At 45.2% G+C, this 22,705-nt stretch overlaps 1 protein-coding gene across 2 annotated transcripts in view; it reads left to right on the top strand.

Annotated features, from left to right (window-relative positions):
• Nucleotides 1-9,772: 9,772 nt before the first annotated feature.
• Znf385b (zinc finger protein 385B) overlaps nt 9,773-22,705 on the top strand; it is a 362,200-nt gene continuing 349,267 nt past the window's right edge. For both annotated transcript variants that reach the window (XM_041639855.1, XM_041639854.1), the window contains exon 1: nt 9,773-10,418. The gene's annotated coding sequence lies outside the window, so the exon portion shown is untranslated. The remainder of the gene's footprint in view (nt 10,419-22,705) is intronic.

Below are 22,705 nucleotides of genomic sequence, written 5' to 3'. Positions count from 1 at the left end.
TCCATTTCAGGATTCTTGGAGAGTTTAAGTGGCAGTCAAGGTAGACTGGGACTTGTCGTCTGTCTGTGTTTATTACATGTGTGTGTGTATGTGTGTGTGTGTGTGTGTGTGTGTGTGTGTGTGTGTGTGAGAGAGAGAGAGAGAGAGAGAGACAGAGAGACAGAGAGAGATGTGTAAGCCATAGGCTGACATTAGACATCTTCTATTGCTCTCCTCCATTTATCTATCTATCTATCTATCTATCTATCTATCTATCTTCTATCTATCCTCTATTTTGAGGCAGGTCTCTTACTACTCCCGGATCTCGCCGTTTTGGCTAGGCTGGCTGACCAGCAACCTCCTGGACATAAGCGAATCTGCCAGTCCCAGTGCTGGGATTGCAAATGCATGCTGCATGCCACTCCTGGCTACTTTTTATGTAGGTATCGAGTGTCTGGTCCCAGATGTTTGCACAAGCAGTATCTTACCTATCAAGTCATCTTCCCAGCCCTTCAGTCAATTGCTTTTAAGGAGATTTTACTAGTTTTACAAAAAAAATATTGACGCAAATACAGGTAATTTCCTTTGATAAGATTGGTGGTGCATAGTACATCAATTTATTTTATCATCCCACCATTGCTAAACACTTAGTTTCCTTGCAATGCTTTCTCATACAAACCATGGCACAATGGGCATCTTGGTTCATTCTTTGCTTTGCTTAAGTATTCAAGAGTGCTTCTCAGATAATGTCGAATGGCTGGGTTGAAGCACATGCACACTAACATTGTAACTTCCTGAGAGACGATCTCAATTCCCATCCCCATCAAAGTGCTTGAGTGTGTGCTCCACATTTAATATGTCTCATGTAACATAACCGCCTCCTTAGAAGGTTGAAAAGAACTTTTTGCTTTACATTTTAAATCCAGGAAAACTTGACATATGTGAAAGAAATCTCAGCTGGTACATACCAAACAATGCAATATGCCAATGCATCTCAGCATATATTAGTCAGCCTTTATAGTGTGCCTGAAAGGCTAGATATCGATCAAAACTTCTGGAAATCAATGAATATGGACGGCTTTCTTGCTGTATTCAATCTTTCATTCCCTGATTTATTCTGCTTTGCTCTGATGTATATATTTATTTTCTTCTGCTTTGTAATGTGTGTGTGTGTTTGTGTGCGTGTATTTGTGGTGTGTGTGTCATGTACGTACACATATGTGCAAGTGTGTGCATGTGTATGTGATAACTACAGGACAATTTTAAGTGTCCTTCTGAGGAACACTGTTACGTCTCGAGTCTTTCATGGCTTGAAGGTCACAGTTAGGCTAGGCTAGCTGGCAAGTACTGGCATCTTCTTATATTTGTCTTAGCCCATGCCAGGAGTTAGTGTATACCACCATGCCTGCGGAATTCAGGTAGGTAGCATTCAGGTCCTCATGTTTGTGAGATGACCACTGTCACTGACTGAACCATGTCACTGACTGAACCGTCTCGCCTCAGTTTCTTTTCTCTTTCTTCAAACCATAGCTAATAATTTTCCATAGCACTATAAAATGCTAAGAAACATTAGTAAGAAGGTTACAAAACAGCCCTTTAATTGGGTGTGTTCAACTGCTCCCTTATGTAGTCTCCAGTTTTCCCTATCGTTCATTAAGCTATGAGAAGTATTTTTCTAAGTAATATTAGTGTTATTCCTATAACTAAGATTTCGTGTTATTTCTAAATGATTGAATTTTATTTATGTTTATTTCTAAGACTGATCAAAATTATCTCCTGAGTAAACAAGAAGTGTTATTATAGGTCTTTGGAGAATATTATAGGTGCCATTTGGAAAAGTTGTAGCAAAAAACAAGATTCTCATTCCATTGCATCTTTATCAAAATGGCCTCATAATTGTCCGCTCATCTGATGCTCTTAGGCTGTTGCAGTGAGCACAAATACTGAGTCCATTTGTCCTCTCCGCAGAATTGGCCTTTACATGTATTTCTCCTTGTTGGCTGCAGGGTCTGTCCTATGTACTACAGGTTATCCAGCAGCTTTTGTGACTGAAAGCAACAAAAACACCTGCAGATGTTATCTGTTATTCCAGAGGTAACAGTCGGACCTTCTGGAGAGCCCGTTTTTTAAGCAAATAATTTTTCAAAATGTACCTTTGAACTGCCTGCTGAGGTGATGTTCTTGCAAGCTTAGATATATATGTGTGATGATGGTTAATTTTGACTACCAGCTTCACGGGCTCTAGCATCACCCAGGAGACAGACCTCTGCATGTTTCAGGGAGGGTGTTCCCAAGGAGGTTTAGCTGATGTAGAGATCTATAGCTTGGATGTGAGCAGTACTGTCTGTCCCATGGGTTAGGCTCCAAAGTTCATAGGCCTTCCCCTCTCCTCGTTTCCTGACTGTGGATGCAAGGTCATTAGTTATCTTACACTCCTGTCATCGTGCCTTCTTGACCACACACTGTGGTTCAAAGAAAACCTTCCTTCCTTCCACTGCTATTGTCTGGTATTGTATTAGCAACAAGAAAAGTAACATACCCAGTAGGTAAAGCAAGAAAGATTTCTTCAAAGGTACAACATGAGTACAAGAGGTTGACAGGTTTAAACATGAAGAATCTCACTGAGCTTGATTCAGAAGGTTTCCTGATAGTGCCAAAGCTAGCAGACAGGGAGACAGGGGCACAGGAAATTTAACCCAGCTTCTCATAACCATAATGCAGGAAGCTGCTGGTAGCTGGTGGTAGCTGGTGGTTGTGTACCCTAGATTCTCCCGTCTTTTGCCAACTGGTTCTATTGCTCACCACATCTTTCCTTTTTGTCGAATCAGTTAGATTGACCTTAAGGGATCTTTCTCAGAAACGCACCCAACCCTCTAGAATATGCTGATGTCAGCACGGAGTTCGTTGGCTAACAGTTGATACTTAAATGATTGTTAATTGTGCTCTAGACTTGAACCTGATAGCTCCTGTAGGGTACCAAGTGAAATGCTAGCCCCTGGCACAGTCTTAGTAGCATCTTGGGATATCTGGTTTCTGAAAGTGCCAAAGTATTGCTAGCTCCTTGTATTAATAAAAAATGTAAAAAAAAAAAAACAAATAAACTTTTGGCCAGTAGTACGGAAGTAAAATTGTTGTAACCCAAAGTCAATACTGAATTAAGTAGAATATTAGTATATTATCTTTACTAAGGAAAAGAGATGGGGAAAGGGATAAATGAGTTGAGAAAATGAAGGGAAAAGATGGAGAGCTGGGAGACAAAGGACACGTGTTAAATACAAAACGGAAGACAAGATCACATCCCAGTGAAAGGAGAAGCAGTGACTGTTGGGTGGTTTGCTGTAAGCCACTGGCATTTCTGTGGACTTTAGAGTATATACTCCAGGCTGCTCACCATGGTTTCCCCAATGCCTAGTAGAATACCTGTATATTAAATACAAAATGTTTACTGAAACACAATTGAACGGTTGGTTAGACCTGAGTTCCTAAAAACCATTACCTTTTCTGCAGTAGGAAATTCTGTTCTGCCCAAATGTAGGTTGATAAGAATGGAAATCACAGCCTGGGGGTAGGGGAAGGCTGTGCACGCTTTTTATCCCAGCACTCCTGAGGGAAAAAGAGACAATAATATCTCTGTGAGTGAAAGACCCCAGCTTACCTGCTGTAATGCCATTTTGCAAGGCTTTCACACAAACAAATGTAAGTTCAAGGTAAAGTCGGTATTCCTAGGTGGCCAAAACAGGATATCTGTGGTCAGACACCAGGCCTAGGAGGAGAACGAACAGTTCTTGGAAAAACTACATGTACCCTAGATAGGGCCAAGTCTGCTATTATTATCAGACCTTCATGTCTCCGGGAAACTTGTCTCCTAAATGAACCCATCGCTTCATTCGAACTGACCCATGAGATACCTGTAACCATGCATTGCTTCTGTATGCCTGCTTTTGCTACCCTTTTCCTATAAAAAGACCTTCTCCCAGCCTGCAGGCGCGCAAGTCCTCCGAAAGGACTTTGCCGCCCACAGGTACCTGTGCCCACCCAATAAACTGCTTGCTAATTACAGCCAGTGGTCTCGACTGTTCCTTGGGTTAGGGGTCTCCTCCTGAGGGAAGGACCACTCTGAGGGTCTTTCAGTGAGTTCGAGGCCAGTCTAGTCTACAGAGTTGTGTTCTGGCACAGCCAGAGGTTTTACACAGAGAAATCCTGTCTTGAAAACAAACAAACGAAAGGAATGGAAATCACAAGCAACTTTTAGCCCTGTATTAAACCTCAGCTGGTGTGCTGCAGCCCCAGGCCCTGCCAGTGGGGGCAAATTTAACCAAAGTCCAGGAAGGAGTCCTGGGCTTCAGGAGCTGCACAGTGTTATTGGAATGGGCTGTAAAGTAGCTACCGTCTTTATTTACGAAGTTGTTTGGAGGACCCCTGATGGTTTAAGAGATTCAAAAGTTGTCGGGAGATGACAGGCTACCATGTATGAGGAGTATGCAGAGGAACAGGAACCTTCTTCTTCAGCTCTCTTTACTTCAAGGTGACTAATTTGAGAGTAACCCCAAAAGCCTGGTGACAGTGACTGCTTCACAGAACACATAGGCAAGTGCTCTAAGAACTGAGGGGTCTTCTTCCAGGGCACATTCTGGAAAGTACTAGAAGGTGCCAAAAGATGACAAGGGTGAGATTTCCACTTTGAGGAGAGCTTGTACTTTCATCCACATTTGCCTGTGAACCTCACAAGGGAGCCCACAAAGAACTTTGGAAAGAACAGACAAGCCCAGACAGCCATGGCTCTGCCCACGGTGGTTTAGCACATCCCCAACTCACTGCTTCTCTTCATCTGTAAGACGGTGTTATTTTTTTTTCTCCCTCATAGGAGTCTTACACAGTTCAACAGAACAAAGCACAATAGAGTGCCTGGAACACAATGTTCTTCAGTCAAAACGAAGCGTTAAGACGCTTATCAACACGGTAAATTCAACATTGTGGCAAAGGTCAAAGTGGAGAAGTATTTAAAACTACAGTTTGAACCCAAATGATCTTGGTCTTTTGCGGGGTGGGGAGGGGGACATTTGCAAGGCAGTAGTGAGTTAAATACTCAGAGAATTAGGCCTAGGAAAGAAATGAACATTTTTGAAAGGACTATTATCATATTTCCAGACCTTTAAACGTGGACTGAAATCAAAATTGCAAACACAGTTCAAAGAAGATTAATTATTTTATATTGTCTCAGAGCACGGAGCCACACAGGGGGATGTGGATCATTAGCCTATACATCTTGGGATCTAACCAGGGGAGGAGTGCAGTGGTGTCATGGCTCCAGGGCTGGGCTGGCTTGGTTTGCAAAGGGACAGGTGTAGAGTGAGAGGTTGTATTGTCACTGCAAGGCTGTGGCTAGGGTCCCAGGAACCTTCCTACAATGCTGGTCACCTCTGGACACAAAAGATTACCACCTCAGAGAGGGGACAAGAGTGTCACGGTCCAGCACCAATTCCACGAGAGCTCAAGAAAATACATATTTTTCTTATGAGAAAGGGGGTGAAAACAGAGATCAGTTACACTCAGGAAGAATGCTTAGACAATACATTTGGAAATTTAGATAAATCATAATGTGTAAATAGGGAGGGTTCAGTTAGTGAGCAAGGGGTTTATGTGGCCTTTCTCTGCTAACAGCATTGAATTTAAAAAAAAAAAAAGATGAAAAAAAATCCCTCAATTTCCAGGTAAAATATAATTATAGGCCAAGGGGACAATTCTTTTTCAAAGAATACTAATGATTCGCATTAAAAAAAAAACAACCTCTGAGACAGGGAGAAAATGAGAATAGCTCGTCAGGAAGAAAGCTTGAGGTTTAAAATGATCTTTCTTTCTTTACCTTCTTAACAGAGGCAGCCGCTAGACTTAAAAGGTAATATAGATTCAAAACTGAGAAACACAAACCGACATGGCAGAAATAACTTTAAGATTTCCATCTGAAACAAACTCCTCCACATCTCTTTATTGATTGTCACAGAGATAAATGAATATACAGTTCAAGTTGGAATTTCCGCATAAAAACCAACGCATTGACCTTAAAGGTTCAACAGTGTTTTTATTTTTAAGTAAATGTCTGGATAAAAGGGTACTGAAAACTACCTGGTCAATAAAACCACAAAAATGGTTGTTACAATTCATCATTAGCTATTGTGAATGAGCAGAGATCCTTAATTAATATAAGTGGGTCTTCCTGTGTGGCCCAGGGCTGAGCCTGAGCCCTGAGTATCGTCCCTGTAACCCAGGTGCAGGAGGAGAAGACCAACTCCACAGTTGCCCGCTGATCTTAGCATGTCATGACATGCGCGCCCGCTCCCTGATAAATAAATGTAACTAAATAAAAATAACAAATTAATCAAAAATAAAATAAATAAATTATTTTTAACAAAATTCTTTTGTGGCTCAATCCACATTGGAGCTTTAAAGAATGCAGCTTCTAAAACACAGGTTTCACTAATGTCTCATGGCATTTTTAGCCTCTGTGTTGATGGAATCTAGGTGGATCCAGTCTAAGCAGTGATGTATTTCAAGATTTTTATTTGAAAGTCAAGAGAATGTGGACTCTGATACAGAGGTGGATGATTAGTGACTCCCAAGGGGACTAAAGATCACCCCAAATAATTTTGGCTTTCTGTCAGCAACATTCCAACTGCCCATAATCTGAAGTTCAAGTCAGTCTGTGGAATGTTAGCACAGGAGTGGCCTCTCTTCAGGCCTTGTAAACACATGTCATTTAGGAGCTGATTGAAAATATTCCATACTACTTTTCTTCTGGCTGCGCCTGCTCTATCAGAACCAGGGGCATATGTTTTCATTTCTAAGTACGCTTTAGACTTTATTGTCAAATGTGGATATAAACCTCTCATTTATTTACCAAATATTTGTTAAAACAAATTATAACAAACCCTCATGATGTGTTTTGCAATTTGCAAAAATATTTTATTTGATTTGGCCCTCAGGATGGATACTGCTGTAAATAAGATGTTTTTATTCGCTCATGTTAAAGATGAAGAAAGTAGGCCAGAGAGGTGGCTCAGCAGGTAAGGGCACTCACTGCGGAGCATGGCTACCTGGGTTCAAGACCAAGGGCTCATATGGTGAAAGGGTAAAACTGAGTACCACAAGTTGTCCTCTGACCTCCACACATACTCACTCTCTCTCTCTCTCTCTCTCTCTCTCTCTCTCTCTCTCTCACACACACACACAAACACACACACACACACACACACACACACACACACACACGTCATGATTTTAAAAAGGCGAACTTTAGAGCACACACACTAGTTAAGCACAGGTCAGAAGTCAAGCCCTCCAGCATGGAAACCCTTCTTCCTCGGTTGTACAGCAGCAGAGCTGCCCTAAGGTACAGTCATCACTGCAGCTTCCTCGAGGAGACCACCGCAAAATTCATGAAACACTTTGAAGGGTTACGTAGTACCCGGACAGGCAAGAAGGGAAAGAGAAACCGGGGTGAGACATGCATCGGCCAACAGCGTCCTGTATTTCTGTGAGGTTTCTACACAGCACGACTTTGCAGAAATGCAGAAATTGCAGAAATGCAGAAATTCATTAAGGCTCCCTGTCATCAGTCTTGTGCCACAGGACAGAAATCCTAGACTGAAAAGCTGCAGCCGAAGTTTCTGACCTCTGTCCCACAACAAAAGTGGCGTTCAAAGGATGTTCCCATCCTCAAGACTGGGTGTACTGAGGCGCTGGTAGCTGCAAAGAAATATCAAATGTCAGCAGAGGCTTGTTCTATAGGAATGTGCTATGTGTAAATTCACACGTGGTATTGTAACATAAAACCAAAAGATTTCTAAAGTTTTCAAGTCAGTTGATCGATTTATCACTATTATGTACTGTGGAGGGGCTAACAAGGTTAGTGAAAGGGAGTTTGACTGCATTTAGTATGACTTTCAGGGGATATTTACCAACTGTATACCTCATAAACACAAAAGTGGGCAAGGCTTAACTGGATCTCTTTCTGCTCTGTTTCTCCCCGTGCAGGGTGTTCCCATGATGTGCTAGTTTTCACCTGTGTTCCTAGCGGCTATTCTTTGCTTAGGGTGGCAGCTCTCTGCTACTGATGAACGGTTTTAAGAAAAGGGTGGCAGCCAAGAGAACCAGAAGTTCCCCTCCAGCACACAGATCCGGGAAAGGAGTCAATGCCAAATGAGCTGACAGACGATCACACTTTCGACGGGAAACTTACCTTTCATTGAATTTTCCCTATACATCTCTTCTTTTAGTTTACAGTTGTTTCCATATCGAAGGATATTTTCCAGGAAGGCATAGCAATTGCTTTGGTACATGGTCTTCTAGAAGCCTTTATCTTACCTTGGCTAAGGACACAGAGGGCACAGTTCTTTGTCTCTTAAGTCACAGGTTAAAAAAAAAAAGACTCATCTGCAAATATTTTATGCTTCTTTCAGCTGTTGTTAGGAAATGCAACCCTCAAATTATTTTCTCCCATACATCTTGGCTATAAGTGATTAAAAATAGACAGGGAGGAGAGAAGGATATAGTTGCAGATTGCAGGACATAAAAAATGCACATCCTGCTAAACTGTGCAAGCTATGAGGAGTGCTTCTCACAGGTGTTCCGGCCCATAGGGCTTGCTCTTTTTTTTTTTTTCCTTTCTCCAAGTACAAAGGTGTTGGCTGGAGGCCTCCAGAGCCCTCCCTTTCTCCATGCTCCTTAGAGTTCTGGGAATGCTAATACTTGTGAGGTCAGAACCTGCTAAGGCAACTACCCTGTTTTCAACCCTCAAGTGCAAGGGACTGGAAACTGGGTGCTTTCCTCATAGAAGTTCCTGAGGGCCTCAGTTTTCCAGAGCCTCAATCTCAGAACGCAGAGGAGGTTTACTTTCAATATAACCTTCATGGACAGGAAGACGCATCGGAGCCATCATTTTTATAAAGACTTCTTCAAGCAATTGCAGTTCTTCATGTTCTTGAGAGGTTATGAATTTTGTAGCTTGCCTCGTGCAGTCATTTTGAATAGAGAACAGTCGTAATAATAAACATACCAGTAACGGTCTGTCCTTAGAGTGAGCCTGCCTACCTAAAGATGTTTGGATTCTAAAAATATAAAGACCATCAGTCAAACTAATGTCCCATTTTCTCATGCTGGTTACCTCAGGTGCGCTGGCGCCTGCAATAACCTGACATTCCAAGGTGGATTAAAAAAAAACACACACATACACACACAACCCAAAACGCAAGCAAGCTGCTCCTTCGGAAGGCTCTAGAATGGGGCGAGTGTACGTACATCAGATCTCAAACCCACCCTGGAAGCAGCACTGGCTTTGGCTGGACTCGAAGGTATTTACTCTGGACACTATGCCAAGACATTAACAGCTGCTGGATTAATAATTTATGGCTTTAGTGTCAATCATCTAAGACAAGATCCAAAGAAATATATTTCAAAGTCAAGTCATCTGGTTTAAAAAAAAAATCCGTCACTGCCTAACAGGGCTCCCTTGTCATTTGTTACCCTTGAATTTCTTCCCAAAGAAGTCATCTCGAAGACCGAGCCCTTAAAATTATGTTTCCTTCCCCCCAGTGTTTTCTTTGAAGTGCTTTCCGTGGCAGAAGCAAACGCCCTGGCTGTGTCTGCACTATTTTCAGAAGATGGCTTACACCGGGGGAAACCCCTGACACGGTTTAGTTTTTTGAAACTTCAATCAACCAGGCCTGGCAGTGGGAGGCAAGCGAGCCCCTCCCCTGCGCACGAGCCTTGCGGGTTCGCACCGGGCTGCGAAGCCCTGGGCCCACGCGGAGGCTGCACCGTGTTGCCCGCCAGCCCAGAGCTGCACGCACCCGCAGAGCCAATACTTGGTGGCGAGCATCTCCAAGAAGAGTTTCAGTCCGCTTGGCCAATAGGTGACACGTCCTCCTCCTCCCCTCCTCCCCACGCGCAAGGTTGGCATCCCGGCTGGGGGACCTCACTCCTCCCCACCCTGACCTCTGCTGGAGGCTGTGGGGCGCGTGGGACCCGGTGGCCAGGCGGGCTCGGAGGCTGCGCCGCCCCCGGGGCGTCTCCGTGGCGTTCACTCCCGGCCCGCAACATCCCCCGCGCCAAGCGCCTCGCCCCGTCCTCACGCCGGTCGGTCCCGGTGGCCCGCGAGGAACCGGGCACACGCCCCTTACCTGGGCGAGGCCGGGCGCGCAGGCGCTGAGCGTGGAGCCCGCTACCGGCCGCTCAGCCCGCGCTCCCGCTGGGTCGGACAGTTCCGGGGGCCGCGGCGCAGAGCTGTCGCCGGCGCCACCGCCCCGGGCTGCCGCAGACCGCCGGAGAGCGTCTGCGCGAAGCCCCAGCGCAGCCCTGGCGGGAGCGCCGCCTCCCAGGCACCGGCCACAGCCCCCCGGCCTCGGGAGCGGCTGCCCCAGCGCACCCGCCGCCCGCGCGCAGAGGTAAGCTTGGGGCGAGCGGCCCCGCGTCGCCGCGTCCGCGCCGGTCCCCACCGCCTCCTCCTCGGCGAACGGTGGAGTTTGCGCTCCGTCCCGCTGCCCCACTTGTAGAGGCGGGCTCCTGGCCGCTGCCCGGCCGCAGAGGCGAGGCTCCCTCCAGCCCCTCGAGTCAAGGAATAGGTCGTGCAAGCCAGAAGAGCAAAGGGTCCCCAGGGTGGGCTGGGATAAACCTGGACGGAAGGGGAGCATGGAGAAGGATGAGGGATGAGGAGAACCTCGCAGGGGTCAGCGGCAGCGCCTCTGCCCCCGGAACTCCGGGGTTTTGCAGACTCTTTTTACTCGAGGGAAATGAGTAATTTGGGTACCGAGGTGTGAGGGGAGGATGACAGTGGAAGCTTAGGGTCCCAAGGACATTCTGCAGAGAAGAGACCCGGAGCTAGGTGGATGATGAGGTTTAAGAGCAGATGCCCAAAGTTTGTACTTGTTAGGAGCTGCAAAGGGCAGCCTTGGCTAGTGAGAGCTGGTGAAGGTGTCAGCTCAGGGTGGGAGGACTCTGCGGGATGGCGGAAGGCAGGAGGGAAACAGGAGGGGGAGGACCATCTGTTTTGCCTCTGCTGTGTGAGGGCCTTGGGATGAGGGGAAGGATAGGCTAGACTAGAGGGAGGTCGCACCTACTTTGCTTCCTGTGACTCCCGAGGACACTCTGATGGCAAATCTCTTGGGTCCTTCAAGGAAAATAAAATGCCCCTGCCCCCATGAGCACAAACAATTTTGGAATGGCCTCAAAAGTTCCTGGATTTGGAACCATTTTCATGTAGAGAGGAGGTTGGCGTTTCTCTCTGGTTTCGCTTATCTGACGCGCAGTACACAGAGGCTATTGCAAACTTTGCCACAATGAAGCAAGATACAGGGAAAATAGATGACCAAGTGGAAAACAACCTTGCGTGGTAGGGTAGATTGGCAGCGTCTGTACAATTTAGGAAGGGCTGAGAAATGTGTTTATTAAATGAGACCGGAGCTTTTCTGAAAGTTACCCAGCCCATCTCAAACGATTAGGCTCCAGATACCTCCCCTCAGTGTTTTGGGGTCTGTTCTTGCCTGTTTCCAGACTCCTTCAATCGTATTTTAATATCGTGTGTGCAGTGAGTATGGGCTGTCCTTTCCTGTCAAAGATGAATGCCCTTAGAATGTAAAATACCGGTTTGCAATTTTGGCTACTTACAAAAAGGTGAAAATATGTTTATTTGGTCAAAGCGTTCGCTGTTCCGATTTTATATTTTTCTGTCATCAAGTGTTTGTGAGTTCATCAGTTACACTTTTACCCATCTCTGAAAGTGATTTGAGGGAGTTTAAGGTGAAAACCACAGATCAAATAAGCTATTCTTGTAAATCTCCTTGAGCTCTCCTGGGTGCATTTGTAGTACATGATTTCCGAAAGGTGAACTCTCCAAGACTGGGAAGCATCGCTGCCCTTGCTGGCATAGTCCTGGTGGACACCCGTGTTTTGCAGTATAATCCCTGAAGCATCTCATTTACATAATATTGTGTTATGGTTGCATAGGTAAATGATTTAAGAGGAACCTAATAAGCACTGTCATTGATATTAAGAAAAACAGTGTTCCAACTTACAGCATTTTAACAACACTCAGATTCCTAGGACCAAAGGAAACAGTTTGTCTCTTTGAACTGAGTCAGAAGGAAACCAAATGGAGGCATTTCCTCCTCAGTCAAATTAGACAGAAGTGTGGTTAGCGCTTGGCACCCAGGCGCAGCAGATAGTTGGAAGAGAGCTCCACAAAGTGGGACTATTGTGTGATGATCAAATGTCCTGGCGCTGGGAGTGAAGAGAATCCGTCCCAACAAGCAACTCGGGGGATGAAAATCTGTGTAGAATAATGCTGGGTGTTGTTGGGTACCATGAACAAGACTCTGCTTTCCACTTCTTCTGCCTGAGTTTGAAAATGTTACTGCCTGACCTCTACTGACAGTGCTCTCTCTCTCTCTCTTTCTCTCTTTTCCTCTCACACCATATCTATCTATCTATCTATCTGTCTATCTATCTATCTACAGTATATATAGATATATGAATGACAGTGTTTGTGTGCTGAAATTTTCCCTGATTTCTGTTTGCTTGTTTATTATTATTATTATTATTATCCCCTCTATATATCATTCATTATCGTCCTGTCACCATTTCTCATTCTTGTCTCTGTTCCCATGGATCTCAGTATGATCCCAACATTTTTCTTCTTCATTGTTTGTTTGTTTTTTATTTTAAATCTAATACCTTTTCTTGATTTACTTTGCTTTGTAGGGTTTTTTTGTAGATTTTTATCCAGTGTTGTCTTTTATTAATAAAGATGATTTCTTCCTGAAATGACATCATAGTTCTGCATTCCTCCTAAGCTTCATATTTACACAGTGAAACCCCTTAGAGGGCCTTGCACTGCTCTCCGTGCCTCAGGTCTACCATCTATTTCCTAAATCTAAACTTAAGCTCATCACCATGGTTCTTTTAGATATGCAGGGACAACTCTGTGTCGATTTTCACATTTCCTCAAGAGCCCTGAGCCTCCCCAATGCTGTTTCTTTGCACCAGGTGCTCCACAGCCACGGCTCCCATCTCCACGGTGCCTCTGGAGAGTCCGTCTTCGTATTCCCAGTGCAAATGCCTTTGTGCAAGCTTTTTCTAGATGCTACCCCCTCGCCGATTAGTTTGCCATCCCTTGTCTCTCCCATTCCTAAAGCATTTCATCCTTGCTTTTGGAGAACAAGCTCTCTAAAACGTACTCACTAGTCAAGTCTCCTGCAGGGCCCCAGTAACATAAACCTCTGCTCTACGAGCAAGCAAGATCCTCCGCCGCACTCTGACCTCCATGACTTATTTATTAAGTGAATCTGCCCTGTGCTAGGTGCAACCTTAGTTGCAGATTTAAAAAAGCGTCTGTGGATGTTCAGTGATATACTGAAAAAATTTCAATGTCAGAACCCACTGCTAAAGTGTAGTCTTACGTGGTAGAAATGGGGCACCAGCAATCCCACTGGCTTGGGGCTCCTCCATTCAGTGCTCTGGAGTGTAGTCAGGCACTTGCAACGGTCTGACCTGCCCTGTGCAGAAGGCCTTGGCTTTCTTAGCCCACAACAGCGCTCTGCACTGCAGCCCTGTGCTCCTGCTCGTTCACTCCACTGGGAACAGACCTCTCACTTCTGTGCAGCCAGATTCACCTGTCTGAGAGTCGGGGCAGTTGCTGCATGCTTCCTGATCTCCCGTTGCACTGCAGCTTTGACTCCACCAAACTCTATTACCTTCGATTTCACTTCTCTGAAGTGCAAGGCAATTATGTGTTTTCTGCGTTCTCACTTCAGAGCTCTCCAGTCACCTGGCCTAACCTTAGCCCGTCATTTCCCGAAATACTTAGCCCAGGGCCTGGCTTCCCATAGGACAAACATCAGCAGATAATGGAACTAGTTGGACTAAGTTCTGCCTGGCTCTGTAGTCTCAGTTCATGTAACTGATATTATTTAAACACTTCAGTTAGGTTCTTATAGCAGAGGCTGTGCTTCATGAACTTGAATATGCACATAAACATAAGTGTTATTAAGTGTAGATTCTGGTTGAGCAGGGACTCGGATGAGGCCCATGATTCTGCATCCCTAACAAACTCCCAGGTAGTGTAAAAGAAGCTGGTCTTAGAGCCACGTGTTCAGCTTGAAGGCAGAAGGTGATGTCAGCAGGCTTGGGAGTTGCTAGCTGTGATGGCCGCTCTGCTTGGTGGCTGTAGTACCGTTGGTGCTGGCTTCCATAGGACTTCCTATTAGGAAAATACAGGTATGGATCTGTTTCCCAAGGATGGGTGGAGGCGTGGTTATTTCCATGTGTTTCCCTATGATTTCAGTGCTACAGTATTGCAATTGGATTGGACCCCATTGCGTTTTTCTCCAGCCAGGTAACAGTGCTTTGTTATACCCGTCTCATTTTCCCAGGATTGCACAACTTGGTTCAGTTTCTTTCTTCCTCTGCTTTGCTCTCCAGCCCTTCCTTGTCTTTGTACACACACCCTCTTCCCCTCTCCCTCCTCACCCTCCCCTGAAATTCTCTTCAGGTGCCCTGGCTGACTGACCCCCTGCCCCACCCATTCTTCTACCAGGGAGCAGGAGACTCAAGCCCTCTTTCTACCTTGTTTGCTAAGGGGAGACCCAGACAAAACTGTTTCCTTTCTGGGTTCTTCCATCCCCTGTCACCCAGAGCTTCTTGGGTGTGCTTCAGGACCAAGGCAGACACCATGTTGATCTTCCTTCCCTTGGAAGACAAATGCTGGGCTGGGTAAAGAAATGAGGCTTGCTGATCTGCTCAAGCTGGTGTGTGTTTCTGCCATTGACCATGCATCATGGTCCTGTATCAGCTAAACAACTTGAACTTCTACTGCTGGAGACTATTTATTGCTAGCTTGCCCTTCCTTCCTTCCTTCCTTCCTTCCTTCCTTCCTTCCTTCTTCTCTTTTTCTTTCCTGGTGTTTCGAGATTAGCTCTCTCTCTGTAGCTTTGAAGCCTGTCCTGGAACTCGCTCTGTAGCCCAGCTGGCCTTGAACTCACAGAGATATGCCTGCCTCTGCTTCCTAAGTACCCACTGACAGGCTGCTTTCTTTTAAGAAAATTTTTTTTCAGTGTTGGGGATCTGAATCTAAATCCTCACTTATGCTAAGCAAGAGCTCTGCTGCTGAGCTACCTCTCCAGCCCCTTTTATTTTTTAAAATTGCATTATTATCTTTATGACATTTAATTAAGTTCTTGTGTGCATGTGCATAGACTGCTCACACTTGTGCATGTGGGTGGCCATGTAGACGTCAGAGGAAATGGTTTCTTTTCTACCTTCTTTCCCCCTTCCTTTCTACCATGTGGGTGCAGGGATTGAGTTCAGGGTTCCAGGTTTGGCAGCAGGTACATTTGACCCACCCAGCCACTTTGTCAGCCCCCTTTTTTTAGTTTTTTTTTTTTTGAGACAGGGTCTCACTAAGTTGCATAGGCTAGCCTTGAACTTGGAATCCTTCTACCTCATCCTCCCCACAAAACTGGCATTACTAGACCTGACATGTCTGTATTTCTTAAGAAAGCGACTGTTCCCTGAATCTCTAATTCAGGTTTTGTGATCCTGAGATGCACAGTAAAAATCACTTCTTACTCAAATAATAAGAATGCTTATCGGTGTTCTAAAAAATCTCCCAGAGCGATTCTAGTCTCCAGCCAGAGTGCAAATCTGCACCTTCTGGCAGGTAAGTGGGTGTAATATGGCGGCTGAGAATACGTAGTATTTTTCTATGAGGTAAACTCTGGCTTTTAGTTCATGAGCTTGGAGAGAGTGTAGAGAGGTTACTTCAGTTCCCTGATTCTTGATTTCTTTAGGATGATGTGAGTTGAGTTGCTCCCAGTGGACCTTGGGTGAGACGCTGTCTGCTGGTTGTGGCTGTAGTGCCAGGGGTACCTACGTTCTGGGAAGGGCAGCGACTGTTCGCCTGGCCAATCACAGAAGGGCAGCTTGAAGGCCCTGACCCACTAAGGGTTAACCTAGTCAACACTGTCCTCATCCCTCGTTCAGCTTCAAGAGATTCAGCTTAGTATGATCAGTTTGAAAAGAAATTTACGAGCATAGTTCTCAGATGGCAGTGAAAAAAATAGGGAAGGGATATATACTAATAAAAATTCATCCACCCTTTGGTATTTGATTCATTTGGTGCCACATCAACTCTAGGATCTCGTAAATAGCCGAGATAGATTAAAATCCTTATAAACTGATACAGAAGGATGGCTAGACTTTTTTACCTTCTTTATGAAAAATGACTTAGCTCTTTAATAAAGACAGTTCTATCATCAACAAATAAAAAGGATTGAAATTCATGGGCCTGAGAGAGCATTTTATTTTGGTAATAAATATGAATGTGCAAAGCATTTACATTTCTGAGTTTATAATAGGAAATGGAATTTAAAAATAAAAAAGCACACACAGAGATATTCTGTCCTGTGCAGGCTAAAGCCAATCAACTTCCCCCCTCTTTTTGGCTGGGGTTCTGAATAGCCATTATGCTATTATGTTATCATTATATCAGCAAAACAAAGCTTAGATAAATGGGCAGAACCAATAGTTACTGGGGACTAATATTCCACTTTCTTTTCTTCATACATCTGAAAATAAATAAAAAAGTATTTTGTAATTTTAGTGGGCCTGGCAGGGGTAGCAGAATGTGATTATCAGGGATGCTGTGTGGCCGTGATTATCAGAGATGTTGTTTGACTGTGATTATCAGGGATTTTGTATGACCATTATTATCAGGGATGTTGTGTGACTGTGATTATCAGGGATGCTGTGTGACCATTATTATCAGGGATGTTGTGTGACTGTGATTATCAGGGATGCTGTGTGACCATGATTATCAGGGATGTTGTGTGACTGTGATTATCAGGGATATTGTGTGACCATGATTATCAGGGATGTTGTGTGACTGTGATTATCAGGGATGCTGTGTGACCATGATTATCAGGGATATTGTGTGGCCATGATTATCAGGGATGTTGTGTGGCCATGATTATCGTGGATGTTGTATGGCCATGATTATCAGGGATGTTGTGTGACCGTGATTGTCAGGGATACTGTGTGACTGTGATTATCAGGGATGTTGTGTGAATATGATTATCCGGGATGCTGTGTGACTATGATTATCCGGGATGCTGTATGACCCCTTTGTCAGTTGGAATACAGAGTTCCATTCTGGTTACTTTTGAGTCAGGACAAATGTTTTCAGCTAAGTTTACACTAACAGTCCAGTATCTATTTCCACATTGTAATATATAGGTTTTTCATTAACACAATTAAGAGGATAAGATGGCTTATTTAAAAATTGTGCTACACTGAAGACTGTTGTGAGAAGTGATGAGCACACTCTTCTAAGTCTTTACTTAGTTAACTAGTGTAAAATTCTGCAGTGAGCTGTGATGTTTGACGTGTATTTGCTAAGAGGACTCATGCTTAGCCTGGTAAGTAAGGTGTTTGTACCTTCAAAGCTTGGACACTTGGTCAGCTTCCACTGATTTCCAAACGGGGCTCAGATTTTAATTCCTTTCAGGCTGAACAAATCACTGTGTCTTTGGCACATCAGAAAAGCGAATGGAAACGACCAGTTAGTCCGAGGACCATTGAGTCATGGTGTCTTTAGGGTTAAAAGTGACCTTCGTACAAAATTCTCTTTGATAAGTAGAAAAATGAGACACTGAAAAATTAGAATATTTAAAATTAGAGCCTAGGGACATGAGCAGGGCAGGTAATGGCAGATAATGCTTACTGGTGTAAACATTAGATCCTAAACTTCCTATTGTAAGTGTGTGTGTGTGTGTGTGTGTGTGTGTGTGTGTATGTCACTGTGATGGTTTGAGAGTGGGGAGATTGTCCCTCAGAGGCTTTGACGGGGAGGAACTACCTTATATGCTATGGAAGTCTAATGTTTAGAATAATGACACAAATCATGAGATCTCATTGTTTATATATAAAAATACATACATGCATATATCCATATATGAGACATTTTTATTTTATTTACAGTAATTACTTTTATTCGAGTCAGTTGATGTCACATGACCGAGTCCTGGAAAGGCACCCAGCCCTGATTTATGTTACACTTTGAAGATGGGAAATAGGCTAGCCCAAAGATGGAGTGTGTGTCCTGGACCAGACTGTGACTGTCACTCCTGGCACCTTCCTTTATTAGTTGTGTAATATTGGCTCAATATCACTTAATGTTCTTATGGCTTTAGTTTCCCAAGTCTAAGAAACAATGGGAGAGTGCTTCTGTGGAATTATTTTTAGATGGTACAGCATCATGTGCTTAGCAAAGCTCTTGGCACCTATGGCATCCGTGAAGGTAGCCGTAAGCGTTCGTCCTGCGGCTTGTCACTAACGCCAGGTGCCACGGAGGTACGCTGACTTCTCTGCGAAAGGGGCTTTTACAGCCCTGAGGGCTTGAGCTTCAGTTTGAAATTCATGTGGTGTTTTGCAATGCTGTATTTTTTAAATCTAAATTTTTCTTTTTCTTCTTTCCCTCTTTATTCTCCTCTCATACCGCGCAGCCTCCCATCTCTTCCTCCCACTCACCCCCTCCCATTTCCCCAAACCCATTGCTCATCAATGATGTATCTTGTACTTTCTCATCGACTTTTCCTTGTTTCCCTTAGAACAGCAGTGAGGTGGGAGCCTAAAGGGAAGTGGGATTGTAAGCACTGCAGGGACTTTTGAAAAAAATGTGTAGCCATGTGGAGCCCCTGTAGATTTCTTTTTTACTAATGCAAGTGGGTTCTAGAGCTTTAGGAAAGATAGGCTGGCTAAAGAGCTTCTGCATGACCGTGCGCCCCTCACTCAGTCCCTATGTGAACACATAGGACATTGGGAAGTGGCTGGAATGTATGTTGCTAAGGACCACATGAGGGTCTGTGTATCTAGGGTGAGGGCACATCTACTTAGTGGTAACTTCTTCCAGGGAACCTGACTGTGGATGGATGGCTGCCCAAGTCCTCCGGGGTATAGCAGCATTTATATTAATAGCTGGGTTTTATTTGTTGTTATAATTTAGAAAGCAAAATAGCAACAAGAGAAAACTATAATTGATGAACTCCACGAAAGGTTTTCAGAGTTTAAATTCATATACCTTGTGTCCCTTTTATGGGCTCTTAATAGTCAATTTCACTTTTAAAAGGGTAGAATCTTTTGGGGGGATACTAAGAAGGGGTTTCTGTACATAGCCCAGAGTGAGTGAAACTCACTCTGCAGACCAGCTGGCCTTGAATTCCCGGAGATCAGCCTGTCTCTGCCTCCGAGTGTGGGGAGTAAAGGCGTGCGCCCCCATGATTGGCTTTTCATATTTATTCACTTTTGGAGGCTACGTCAACCAGTTTCTCATGACTGAAAGACGTTTGAGATAAAACTTAAAGGAAGAAAGTTGAATATTATGTTCTATTGTTTCAGAAGTGTAGTGTCTTCATGGGATAGTGCTATTGCTTTGGTATTTGTGGTGAGGGCCCAGAGCATGGTAAGGAGCACGTGGGGGAACACAGTTGTGCACCCCATGCTATCTGTGAAGCAGAGAAGAGGTCAATATAAAATCCCTCCTACTAACATCACCCCTGCAACCATTTCATTTTCTGATCAGACCCCACGCTGTAGAGTTCTTACTGCTTCTTCATACTGAAACTGGTTGAGGACCAAGTGTTGAACACATTTAAGATCCAAGCCATTGCAGAGGCTTAGTCTCACCAGGCCACCCTCGGAGGTTAGCACTGGTTCTCAGCTAGGAGGGTTTGTCAGAATTATTTATGGTTCCAAGTGAAAGTCCCGGAGGAGGCTCAGCTCTGTCAGACCACACTGTGGTCACTTTGCCTCAAGAGCCTAGAGCCAGCCGTGCGGGGCCTTTCCCATGGGGACTCTGGCAAGCAGTCTTTGCTCCACCGTTGGCTTCTCACTGGCCTTCTGGGTTCCAGTTCACTGCAGGTCCCTACAGCCGGGTAGACTGCTGGCTGTGTGCTTCGCCTCCGTGTTTCTGTAAGCATGACATACTGGGTGTTGTGATTCCAGGGCCCAATCTAATCCTACAAACTCTAAGGGAAAGGGCTGAGGAGTTGGTTCAGTCAGTAATGTGCTTGCCACAAAAGCCTGAGGAATGAGTTGAGGCCTCCAGAGCCAACATGGAGGAACTGGATACGGTAGTGCATGCTCTAAGGCAGGAATGTCTCTGGGGCTTGCTGAGACTTGACGGACAGCAAGGCCAGCTGAACTGCTGAGCTCCTCGTTCAGTGTGAGATCTTGTCCCAAAACAGTAAGGATGAAGAATAGTGGAGGGATAAGCCCACTGTCTGCCTCTAGCCGCCAGAGACATGTCCTTTCATACGTGTGCATGCCCTGCACTGACCCCTATATCTGCAGCTACACACACGCATGAGGAAGATGTACCTTGTCTGTCTCTCTCTCTCCGAAAATTCAAGAAGAAAAGAAAAATCAAAAGTCCCCTCTAAAACCAAACGGAGGTGGTGTGAGTTGCCATCTGGGGGTCAGTTAACCATCCCTGGATGAGGATTGCTGTCAGTACTGTATGGAGGTTTGTCTTTGGTGACCACATGGGTTTCAGTGACCACTGGGCAGGCATGGAGACCACTGGGAGGACTATCGGTTACAGTGTGTCTTCCTCGCCACGTCGCTAGGCTTTCCCCTTCTCAGCATTCTGGGAAGAGCCATTTGTTCTGGCTTTGTGGTTTTTAGGGAGGGAAATTCCAGTCTCCTTTCTCTTTGGCTTCTTCCCATCATCTGTCCCCAGGACTACTAAGAAGCTACCAAGATAACCACCCAGGGTCCAGATGTGACGGTGCACATCCAAGCTGCTGCTGTAAGCCCTTCAGATCCTCGGCGATTCCCTTGCCTTGTGGGGCTTACATAAGCAAGGTTTAACTCGGTCAGCATCCAGCAGGCTCTGAGATCCGTTGTCTTTGTCTTGCCTTGCAGCAGAGAAGGAACAACAGGCCATGCCCTGGGCTGGCATTGGCAGAGGGGAATCAAGTCTTTAGGGACAGCTGAGCATTGAGGTCATGTTTCTCAAATACCAAAGGACTGTGTAGACTGTGTAACTATTCTCCCAAGTCTTCAGGGAGCACACTTCAGTACATCCATTTAAGATTCCAATGTTAGCATTGTTTCTGCTGGTGTGTGGAGTAATTAGCACACTGGTCATTAGTGATTACGTTTCAGCTCTCACTCTGACCACTAATTTGAAACCCAACGGTCCTGTTGTGTTTTGTTAACTAACACTTTGTTTTGGGGGGCAGGAGGTGTCTAGGTCTCTAGTTTACTGTGTCCTTGTTATAGGGCCATGCTGTGATTGAGTCCTGCACTGTCTCCCTCATCTCTCACCGATGTCGCCCCCTTCCCTACACTCTGAGGGAGGGCTCAGTGGTAACGGAAGGGTAACTTGGTACATGTAGAGGATTAGCAGAGATCTATGTGCACCCTGATCGTGATCGATGCAAGGAGGACGAGAATCAAACATCCGGGATGTAGCAGCAGCAAACCTTGCTGGTCCCGAGGCTTATCACTGAGGGCCTGGCAAAGCTTCTTTTCCAACGTTTAGAAAAACAATGTAAGAGGAAACATCTGAGCTGCTCCCTCGAAGTAATTATGCAGGTGGCTTGAGGACACCCCTGCAGGACCGGTTCTTAATAGTCTGGGGAGCCCGTGCCTAATTGGGAAGGTCATGCCACTCGCAGGGCCTCTCTGGCTCCGCCACTTCTTCATCCCTTTCAAGCCGTATGATGACCAGGTACATTGAGGTCAGGATTCCATATGGGCAGAAGCCTTTCCACACAGCCCAGTATGATGAAAGATAGGTAGAGTGTTCGCGAACCTCCCAACCTCCCGTGGCCGCTGTCTTTTGACCCCCCTCCAGGGAGAGGATTGGCGTGTGTCTCCCCATGTGTGTCAGATAAGAAGGCTTAGAACAGTCATGGCAGTTGCCTGAAAACTCTGAAAAGGGTGGACACGGACGTAGATTCATTTTGTGCAGCTCCAGCAGTCAGGGCCAGATTCAGCGGGCAGGAAAACAGGGAGACAGATTTCGACTCCATATGAGAAAGTACTTTCTAATGCTTCCAGCTTTCCAATAACGGTCTGCCTGCCTTGACGTTCCGTGTTCCCTTGAGCTGAAAGTCAGCAGTGTGTGGCTCAGACACCAGAAGCCAGAAAAGGAGTTCCAGCACCGAGTAGAAGCTCAGCTGAATTGATTCCAGTGATCTGTCCCCTTCACATTAGTGGTCAAAATCGTTTGAGGATTGGTTACAGACAGGGGCGAGAGGATGTCTGAGAAAAAGTGGACGGTATTTCTAGACTCCTTAAAACAAGAACGAATAGTCACACCTTCTCCCAGTTTCTGGAACATTGCACTTAACACATGTGCTATCACATGATCCCATCTAGAAGCCCAATAGCATGGATTCCAGGGTGTTCGCTAGCCGGAATTCCACCGCTGCTTCCTGCTCTGCTCATAGGGTCAAGACTTGTGGGACTTTCCGCAGGCTGTGAGCAGGCAACCTTGCTTAAATGACCTTGAACCACCTTACAGGTGTGCAGACCACTTCGCCAAGCTTCTCATAGGCTATTTGTGGCATTAGATTGTAATCAGCTTTGTCTTGAGTTTTTGTTTTGTTTTTATTCCTCTCCCTAGACTTAAAGCTTCTTGAAGGTAGGCTTGTTAGTTTCTGAAACAAGTTAA

The sequence above is a fragment of the Microtus oregoni genome, unplaced genomic scaffold, assembly GCF_018167655.1.
Source record: "Microtus oregoni isolate MIOR12 unplaced genomic scaffold, Mior012 000060F_ref0000265, whole genome shotgun sequence".
NCBI classification, from domain to species: Eukaryota; Metazoa; Chordata; class Mammalia; order Rodentia; family Cricetidae; genus Microtus; species Microtus oregoni.
The sequence above is the reverse complement of the archived record's forward strand: the minus strand, read 5'-3'. Positions and strand labels throughout refer to the sequence as shown.